The 10,518-nt window shown below is 46.1% G+C and overlaps 1 pseudogene; it reads left to right on the plus strand.

The window, feature by feature from the left end:
- The first annotated feature begins 215 nt into the window (after positions 1–215).
- Positions 216–6,106, plus strand: LOC121316990 (annotated as a pseudogene).
- Positions 6,107–10,518: the final 4,412 nt, after the last annotated feature.

The raw sequence follows: 10,518 nt of genomic DNA on the forward strand, positions 1-10,518 counted from the left end.
CAGCCAGCCTGGTTTCCCAAGACCGCAGCGCGTGGAATGGCGCCCTAGATGTGGTGGCAAGTCGCGTCCTCGTGGCGCTAGCCAGGCCCCTCGTGAAAGAGCCAAACCAAAGCAGCCCTGAGTCATCCAGGCAGCTATTAGCTCAATCCTACACCGTTCCACAGATCCAGTTCTGGCAACAGTGCGCCAACAACATCTGGGTGCACAAGACCATCTCCACCGGGTACACCCTTCAGTTCCGGTTAAAGCCTCCCCCCTTCAGGGGGGAGGTTGTAACAGCAATGAAGGGCTCGGTTCCGTCCTCAGCTCTGAATGTGGAGATACAGGCACTGCTCAGGAAGCGTGCCATTCAACAAGTAGACCCTGCTCTGATTGACCAGGGGTTCTATTCAAAGTACTTCCTAGTGCTCAAAAAGGACGACAGGTTCCTCCCTATTCTAGATCTGCAAGCACTGAACAGATACCTATGGCGGTTATCGTTCAGGATGCTTACTCACAGGCACATTATCCAGTCAGTTTGGGGGGGTGACTGGTTTATCACTGTGGACCTGACAGATACGTACTTTCATGTTCTCATCTGCCTGGGTCACAGGAAGTATCTGCTTTTCGCATTCCAAAGCAGGGTGTACGAGTTATGTGTTCTCCCATTCAGTCTGTCTCTAGCTCCTCAAACCTTTTCCAAATGCATGGATGCCATTTTAGCTCCTTTGCGGGCTCAAAAAGTGTCCAATTGCTGAACTACCTGGATGACTGGCTCGTCTGTGTGCAGTCCAAGGAGCAGCTGGCACAGCACACAGTGATGGTTACGAACCATCTTCAGCGACTGGGTCTGAAGGTCAATTCAGAGAAGAGCTGCCTCGTGCCAAGCCAACAGAGCGAGTTCGTGGGGTTGCATCGGACTCTGTGAAGCGGAAGCTTGAAAGCATGGAAGCGACCCTGTCGACAGAAAGAGTTGCCTCGCTGGAACGGTGTCTCTCCCTGTTCAGGTTGAGAGAAACAATAAGCATGGAGCTGTGTCAGCGCATGCTGGGGCTGATGGCTGCCGCCTTACAAGCTCTTCACTTGGGCTTATTACACCAGAGACCTCTACAGGCCTGGTTCAATGCCTTCGCGTTACATCCGCGGTGAGACAAACATCGCAGGTTGACGGTATCCCGGACCTGCTGGGAAGCACTGCGCTGGTGGAAAGTTCCGGCAAACGTCCGCCAGGGCATTCGCCTGGGTCCCATCTTCCGGAGGGAAGTGGTTATGACCGACGCCTCCAACCAAGGTTGGTGAGCGGTCTGGAATTGCTCAGGGACCCACAGAGTGTGGTCAGGACCCTGGAGGTCAGCCCACATCAACGCTCTGGAACTCAGAGCAGTGAACCTCGCCCTTCGGCACTTCTTGCCAGTGCTTCTGGGCAAGCACGTGTTGGTGCGGTCGGACAACACCACAGTTGTGGCGTTTATCAACCGGCAGGGCGGCCTACGGTCCCCCCACCTTCACCGAATGGCAGCACGGCTGTTGCTATGGGCACAGCCGCGCTTGACATCTCTGCGCGCGGTTCACCTACCGGGCAGAGTCAATTATGCAGCGGACCTCCTATCCAGAGAAGGCCCTCTTGCAGGAGAATGGCGTCTCCACCCTCAGGTGGTAGACCGCATCTGGGAATGGTTCGGCAGAGAGCAGGTAGATCTCTTCGCTTCGCAAGAGACCACGCACTGCCCCCTATGGTTCTCGGTGAGGGATCCCGACAGCCCCCTAGGAGTCGACACACTGGCTCACGATTAGTCACCAGTCCTCTTATATGCATTTCCACCGACTCCAATGCTCCCCGCCTTCTTAGAGAAGGTCAGGGTAGAGCGAGCGACAGCCATTCTGATTGCTCCTCGGTGGCCTTGGAGAGTATGGTTCCCGAGCGTGGTGCAGTTACTGCATGGTCAACCAAGGGAGCTTCCCCCGCGAGCAGACCTATTGTCCCAGGCTGAAGGTCAGCTTTGGCACCCGAACCCCAAGCTCATGCAGCCTTAGGGCTTTCGACAGCAGTGATCTCGACCATTCAGAGCGCCAGAGCGCCCTCTACCAGGTCGCAGTACACATACAAATGGCAGTTGTTCCAAGATTGATGTCTGGTTGGGGGCCATGACCCAATATCTTGTTCTATGCCAGTAATATTACAGTTTCTGCAGAAACTGTTAGATGAAGGGAAATATCCCTCACACTTAAAGTGTATTTAGCTGCCATATCAGCCTGCCATGTACGCATTGACGGATTATCACCTGGTTGCCATTTTTTGGCATCTCAGTTTCTTAAAGGCGCAAGACGCTTGCGACCTCCAAGAGTGACCAACTTACCGTCATGGAGCCTTGACGTGGTGCTAGAAGCCCTTACCAAGGCACCGTTTGAGCCTCTCCGCTCAGTGGATATGAAGCTCATATCTATAAAAAACGCTTTTTTGCTGTCGGTAGTGTCAGCAAAACGCGTCAGTGAATTACATGCACTGTCAGTGCACCCTTCTTGTATTCGCTTCGCAGGAGACGGTTCTAAGGTCTCCATGCGTACAAATCCAGCCTTTCTGCCAAAGGTTATTTTCCCGTTCCATATGAACCAGCCAGTCGAGTTGATGGCGTTCCATCCTCCTCCCTTTTCCTCTCCAGAGGAACAACGGTTACACATGCTTTGCCCTGTGCGGGCATTGAGGTGTTATATTGACCGTACAAAGACCGTGAGGCAAACAGAACAACTGTTCATATACCATGGTTCTAAGACGTTGGGTCAGCCGTTGTCGAAACAACGCCTTTCCCACTGGATAGTGGATGCTATTAATTTAGCCTATGAGTCTGCAGGCCTTCCACCGCCAGGGCAGTTGAAGGCGCATCTGTACTACACTCTGTGGCACCTCAGGATGCCAATGTAATGTTTGATACCCCACCTTAGGACAGGTGTCATTGCGAGCATAGACGCTGAGGCGCAGCTCCACATATGCCTAGATGTATTGTCTACGCAATTGCGTTATGACGTAAGTCTGTCCTACTGTCGAGAATCCTCCCTCGTGACAGCTTGGGTACACTGTTCCCATATGTTAATGGTTATTTTCGAACTGAAAGGGAACGATAGGTTGCGGATGCAACCCGGGTTCCCTGAAAGATAAAACAACCATTAACCCGTGAGGTCGCTCCGGAAGCCTTCTCGGCCCGAAGAGCAAAAGAAGAAGAGAGTCTCTGCGCGCTGCGTATAGTAAGCTCCCAGGGGGGCGGGCTTACGCTGCAGCTCACACAGAGGCCTATCGGCAGCTTTGCTATAAAGCTCAGCCAATCCCTACTACCTGACGGCAATGTCCCATACGTTAATGGTTATTTTCTCTTTCAGGAAACCGGGGTTGCATTCGCAACCTATCGTTATGTTTCCTTTCTTTATTGCTGGCAATACAGTTTAGCTGTTTACAGGATGGTGTCGGCTCTTTAATTGCATTACACTCTATTATTTCTGAGAAACATATTGCAGGGCAACATCTTGAGAGTATATTATTATTATTATTATTATTATTATTATTATTATTATTATTATTATTATTATTATTAGGTGCTTATATAACTTGTTTATCACATCAGTCCTCTCAGCAGCATTACCACAGACTTCCCTGCAATATGAAAGCCTGGTGCCTCCTGCCTACTTTACAAAGTCACACGTTTTGAAATTCTTCAGCACATAACAACTTTTTCAACTCACTCTGCTTTCCACTCCAAATAGTCTACAAACCCTGGCAATACAGACATCCTTACATCAATCCGGCCCTTATATACATGTCTTCCAAGAGGCTGGACTACTAATCTGGCCATACTGAAAGTTTGATTGATTAACAACAAAGGCTTGCTTCGCTCAACAAAATCATCAAACAAATATTACTCAGTTCCTTTCATGACATGATTTCAGCAGCAATGTTTTCTGATCTCTGCCTTTATTTTAGGTACAGAAAAATATTATGGGTGGGTATTGCTTAGTATTTTAGCAATAGAACCTGAAGAAGGCTTTACCGGGCGTAACAGATGGTAAAGCCCCCCTATTGGGTTATATTGCTCAGAGTTCCATGTGTGGTCTGGCAGTCTTTAGCCTTCGTTATGGCAGTTGAAACAGTTACTTCTGAGGTCTTTACAATATTAAAATTGAGTTTCTTATTGTTTTGACATACAGGTACCACCTACTTCGCTACTGTATCTCTCCATTTTAAATAGATGAGAATGGGGTGTTATAGCAAAAGTGTACTGTACATGTTGAACTAAAGCATCCTTCTTTTTTATTATCTGAATGTGTACAGTTCTAAAGACAGCATTTAACCTTAAAACATTATAGCAGAGGGTGCTGCCAACTTGGAATGATGATGAAAGTTAATCATACCAAGAAGCATATTCACCTGAGCCAGACCTTCTCTAACTCTTGAGGCAAGATTGCAAGCAATCTTGCACAATATTTTACAATATTTACAGTATTTTTCATTTGCTTTTGTTTTTGCAATTGTTATCATCTAGTGTAACTCTTGTGTTCACAGCCCTGAAACAAACCAGTAAAGTTTCAATAAACATGTTATAGCTGTTTGTAATAGTTTTTAAAATAAAACATCCCCCAATTGCCTAGGCAAAAAAAAAAAAATCCTCATCTTGTTTTTCCCACAGCTTTCTAATTGACATGTTCTTCCCCAGATAAAAAGCTGGAGACTGTGAAGCGAAGGCTCCTTGCAGCTGGTTTTCTAGGGAAGGCAATGTTCGAGCTGGAAATTGCTAATTAACATCTAAAAAAACAAAAAAAACTTTGACTGAAAAAGCGGTCTATATTGCACATATCTGGCAATATTGAAAGTGATTACATCATCACACTGTCTCCTAAACCAATCTCCAGAATGTTCTCTGCAGGCTCCCTCATAGAAAACACCCATGTCCTCTCCTACTTCATCTGTGTAGACATAGGCGGCACGTGAGTCTTTCATTTGGGGAGGCTATTCCACACTTTCCCCCTGCATTTATTGAACTCAACGATGTACAAGAAAGATACACACATTTATATATATATATATATATATATATATATATATATATATATATATATATAAGTGCCTATAGAAAGTCTACACCCCCTTTCACATTTTTCACCTGTTGTTGCCTTATAGCCTGGAATTAAAATGCATTTTTTTTTTTTTTTCATTTATCTACACATCCTACCCCACAACTTCCAGTGAAAAAAATATTCTAGTAATGTGTAGAAAATTAATTAAAAATAAAAACTGAAATAGCTTGGTTGTATAAGTGTCCACCCCCCTTGTAATAGCAATCCTAAATTAGCTCAGGTGTAACCAATAGCCTTCCAAATCACACAACAAGTTAAGTGGCCTCCACCTGTGTTAAACTGTAATGATTCACATGGTTTCAAAAGACAAAGTTGTTGAAAGGCTCAGATCAGACGCCGCTCAATACGACCTGGTAAATCTGGCCATTCTCCACCCTCTTAACATTATGGAGGAAACTCACCAGGTGAAGCTCAGGGAGTACAAGAGGTCCCCGAATACACGCCCCAGGGTGGTCGTGCAAAAACTCTGTGACCACATGGTACACTGGCTCAACCCTGCCCAGAAAACGAGCGCCCAGGTGGGCGAGGCCATAGTGATCGAGTAGTTTTGCCATGTGGTTGGCGCTGAGACCCAAGTGTTGATACGGCGCCACAACCCCGACACCCTGGACCAGGCAATGAAACCCGCTGAGGACTTCGAGGACTCCCTGGTATCAGCCCAGACCGGGCTACTCACCGCTCCAGCACAACCAAGCATCTGAGCACCACCCCCTCTCTCTGCACCTCCACCCTCACCACCGGGACTGGGTCAAAGACCTCCTAGATCACCGGCCCCAAGTGGTGACCTTGCCTCCCCTACATGGAGACAAAGGTTGGTCCCCAGCTGGGGTAAAGGTGCTATCCCGCCCCGTTGCCATACCAGCAGCGGGACAGATACCTAGCCCTGTAATCTCCTTCCTCCCTACCTGTTTTAGGTACCACCAGCTGGGTCATGGCCAGGTCATGCCCATCTGCGATGGAGTGTGACATGGCCATATGCAATCTAGCATCTGAAGTGGATAAATGAGAGGAAAATGATCAGGGGGGCCTTGTATTTTTAATGTGATTTGGGGAAATGTGAAAACCATTGCATTAGTGGACACACGGTGTGGTCAGACCTTAATTAGAGCATCTCTCTTTGGCGATGTGTTGTCGCGGCCACAAGGTTAGATGGCTATCTCCTGTATCCATGGAGACATGGCAACATACCCCACAGTCAAAGCATATTTATCAGTCGGTCCGATAAAACATCACCTGGTAGTTGGGGTGACGGATAGGCTACCACATCCAGTTATTCTATGTTGAGACTGGCCAAACTATAAAGAATTGGTGAAATTAATGGCAGTCCTGACGGCACACGTAAACATGGCAGAAAAAGCAGAAAGGGAAATGATTGGTAATTGTTTTCCCTTTGGAACTGCAATGTTTTCTCTTTTTTTTCCCCCAGAGAAAAACAAAGAGAGAAGGATGCAGAAATTAGAGAAATCATTAATGAGACAAAGCTGGGGGGGCTGCTATAATGGTAACAAATGCCAGTCAAAGGGGGTCGGAATGAAGTGTGACCGAGAGGGAGAGGTTACTGGGCCATCAAAGGCAGATGTAACTCCCGCCCCTTTCAATATACCAGACATGTGGCACTCAAGCGTGGACATAGCTTGGGGCCAAAAAAACAATCCCTCACTAGTGCACACTTGGGGACAGGTCCGGTCTATTGAAGATAAGGATGTTGAAGGCACTAAGGTGCTAGTATTTCCAAATGTCATTATCACGGGGCAATTACTGTATGGGGTAAACCTTGTCACAGACACAGGACAGCCTGTAACACAATTATTGATTCCCTTGTCAGCTGGAGGTCATGAAGCTGCCGCATGATATCCCTTTTGCATGGCACCACGGAGCTGACAAGACAAAGGAGCAGATATTGGCTCTATTTTATTGGGCAGTACTTCATAAAAATGTGTCTAAATATGTAGCCACATGCCCAGACTGCCAGCGAGTAGCACCGGGTCGAGTGCACCCCGCCCCTTTGGTCCCACTGCCAATTATTTTCACCCCCTTTGAACGCATCGTAATGGACATAGTCGGCCCTTTGCTACCTTCTGACTCCGGGTATACGCATATATTAGTGGTGGTAGATTATGCAACACGATACCTGGAGGCAGTTCCAGTGAGGTCCACTAGTGCCGCTGCAATAGCCAAAGAACTAGTGCAGATTATGGACTTATCTTGACTGATCATGGAACTCATTTCTTGTCTAATATGTTACAGCAAGTACACAAAATACTAAAATTACGTCCCATCAGGACGTCTGTTATTCACCCACAGACGGACGGTTTGGTGAACTTCTTTAATCAGACCCTGAAAGCGATGCTGAGATGATTTGTAAATCAGGAGCAAAAACACTGGGCATCGCTTCATCCCTACCTCCTTTTTGCAGTGAGAGAGGTGCCACAGAGTTCAACAGGGTTCTTCCCCTTCGAGCTCTTGTATGTCCGACAGCCTCACGACATTCTCAATCTGTTGAGAGAGGGGTGGGAGGAGCAAAAGGCTCGTCCAAAAATGTAGTGCACCATGTGCTCCTACTTAGAGCTCCTACGTACACTTACACTGAACAAAAATATAAACGCAACATGCAACAGTTTCAAAGATTTTACTGAGTTACAGTTCATATAAGGAAATAAGTCAATTGAAATAAATTCATTAGGCCCTAATCAATGGATTTCACATGACTGGGAATACAGATATGCATCTTTTGGTCACAGATACCTTAAAAATAAAAGGTAGGGGCGTGGAACAGAAAACCAGTGACCACCATTTGCCTCATGCAGCGCGACAAGTCTCCTTCACACAGAGTTGATCAGGCTGTTGATTGTGGCCTGTGGAATGTTGTCCCACTCCTTTTCAACGGCTGTGCGAAGTTGCTGGATATTGGCAAGAACTGGAACACGCTGTCGTACACGTCGATCCAGAGCATCCCAAACATGCTCAATGGGTGACATGTCTGGTGAGTATGCAGGCCATGGAAGAACTGGGACATTTTCAGATTCCAGGAATTGTGTACAGATCCTTGCGACATGGGGCTATGCATTATTATACTGAAACATGAGGTGATGGTGGCGGATGAATGGCACGACAATGGGCCTCAGGATCTCATCACGGTATCTCTGTGCATTCAAATTGCCATCGATAAAATGCAATTATGTTCGTTGTACGTCGCTTATGCCTGCCCATACCATAACCCCACCGCCACCATGGGGCACTCTGTTCACAACGTTGACATAAGCATGACGCCATAAAAGCTGTCTGCCATTTTCCCGGTACAGTTGAAACCGGGATTCATCCATGAAGAGCACACTTCTCCAGCATGCCAGTGGCCATCGAAGGTGAGCATTTGCCCACTGAAGTCAGGTCAAGACCCTGGTGAGGACGACGAGCATGGAGATGAGCTTCACATAGATGGTTTCTGACAGTTTGTGCAGAAATTCTTTGGTTGTGCAAACCCAAAGTTTCATCAGCTGTCTGAGTGGCTGGTCTCAGACGATCCCGCAGGTGAAGAAGCCAGATGTGGAGGTCCTGGGCTGACGTGGTTACACGTGGTCTGCGGTTGTGAGGCCTGTTGGACGTACTGTCAAATTCTCTAAAACGATGTTGGAGGCGGCTTATGGTAGAGAAATGAACATTCAATTCTCTGGCAACAGCTCTGGTGGACATTCCTGCAGTCAGCATGCCAATTGCAAACTCCCTCAAAACTTGAGACATCTGTGGCATTGTATTGTGTGACAAAACTGCACATTTTAGAGTGGCCTTTTATTGTCCCCATCACAAGTTGCACCTGTGTAATGATCATGCTGTTTAATCATCTTCTTGATATGCCACACCTGTCAGGTGGATGGATTATCTTGGCAAAGGAGAAATGCTCACTAACAGGGATGTAAACAAATTTGAGCACAAAATTTGAGAGAAATAAGCTTTTTGTGCATATGAAAATTTCTGGGATATTTTATTTCAGCTCATGAAACATGGGACCAACACTTTACATGTTGCGTTTATATTTTTGTTCGGTGTAGATTTGGTCAGTTATTTGGCCCAGGACAATCTTAAATTGGCTCAGCACTGACAAGAGCAGCACAACAATCAAAATGCATTAATTCGAACCTTTTGACCTGGAGACAAGGTAATGCTGCTGCTTACCTCATCAGAAAGTCGAGGAGGTGGCGTTCACAAAGAGGTATGGGACATGCTCGAACTTGGGGTGATTGAGCCTTCCAGGAGCGAGTGGTGTAGTCCGATTGTGATAGTGGCCAAAAAGGACGGCACCAACCGCTTCTGCGTTGATTTCTGCAAGGTAAACACTATTGCCAAGCTTGATACCTGTCCCATGCCTCGGGTTAACGAGCTTCTAGATAGACTGGGGATGACAAGATTTATTTCCACTCTGGATCTGATGAAGGGATACTGGCAGATCCCTTTAACCGATTTGTGTCCAAATTTTTCTCAAGGTTTCATGCATATAGTCATGTTAATAGTGTTCTATATGAACATGCTCTGCATTTATTGTCTCCAGGTTTTTTTTTTTTTTCTTCTTGAAAATCATATTTGAATGTGCGGCAACTATAATTTGGCATCTAACTCAAAATAACTGCTTTCAACAGATCAATCTTTATTAATAAACAAATTTATTATGTATAAAAGTGTAAGAACATTCACTGTGACACCAAAAAAGCTGCCTCTAACTTATAATCGCTTGAATATGAAAACTCAAAAATGTTCAAATTATCTTGAATACATGGGGATTTAAACAGTCATCAACAAAACCATTTGTCTTAAAGTGGTGGAACATAGTGCAGAACAAAGTGCTGGCATTCATTAAGTTGCCCCAACAAGGCATTGTGTATCAAAAAGTTAAATGAAAATAAATAGAATAAAGAAAAAATAAAATCAGTGCATAAGGTTAGGGTTAGTGCATACAGGCAATTTCTTTCAAAAGACATTTGGAATGGGAAGTTATGTCATACCTGTCCTCCCCGCTCTCCCTTTCTATCTCTCTTTCTCCCTCCCCTCCTCTCCCTCCTGGGTAGAGTTTTAGCGGTTCACATGGAAGACCGTGAAGCACTTAACGTGCTTTGCAACACCACATTTCTCACATGCAAAGGGAGTGTGTCCATCACATTTTCGGCACCTCATGTACTTTCTCCCTGTGTTGTGGGGCGAGTGGTTCAAGTTGTCAAATCTGGCAGCCTCACATATTGTAGAGCCCAACACTGACCTTCATCCATGCCCTTTTGGCCTCACCCCATGGCACTGGAGGAGACTCTGGGCAACCAGCCTTTGGAAGGAGAGGAGACCTCTGTCTCCCTCTTTACATGACCTGTATGAATGGATGAATGAATGAATTTTCAATTTGTGGGTTTTGAATGAATTAAATAATTCATTCATTAA

The sequence above is a fragment of the Polyodon spathula genome, chromosome 1 (genome assembly GCF_017654505.1).
Source record: "Polyodon spathula isolate WHYD16114869_AA chromosome 1, ASM1765450v1, whole genome shotgun sequence".
Lineage (NCBI taxonomy): Eukaryota > Metazoa > Chordata > Actinopteri > Acipenseriformes > Polyodontidae > Polyodon > Polyodon spathula.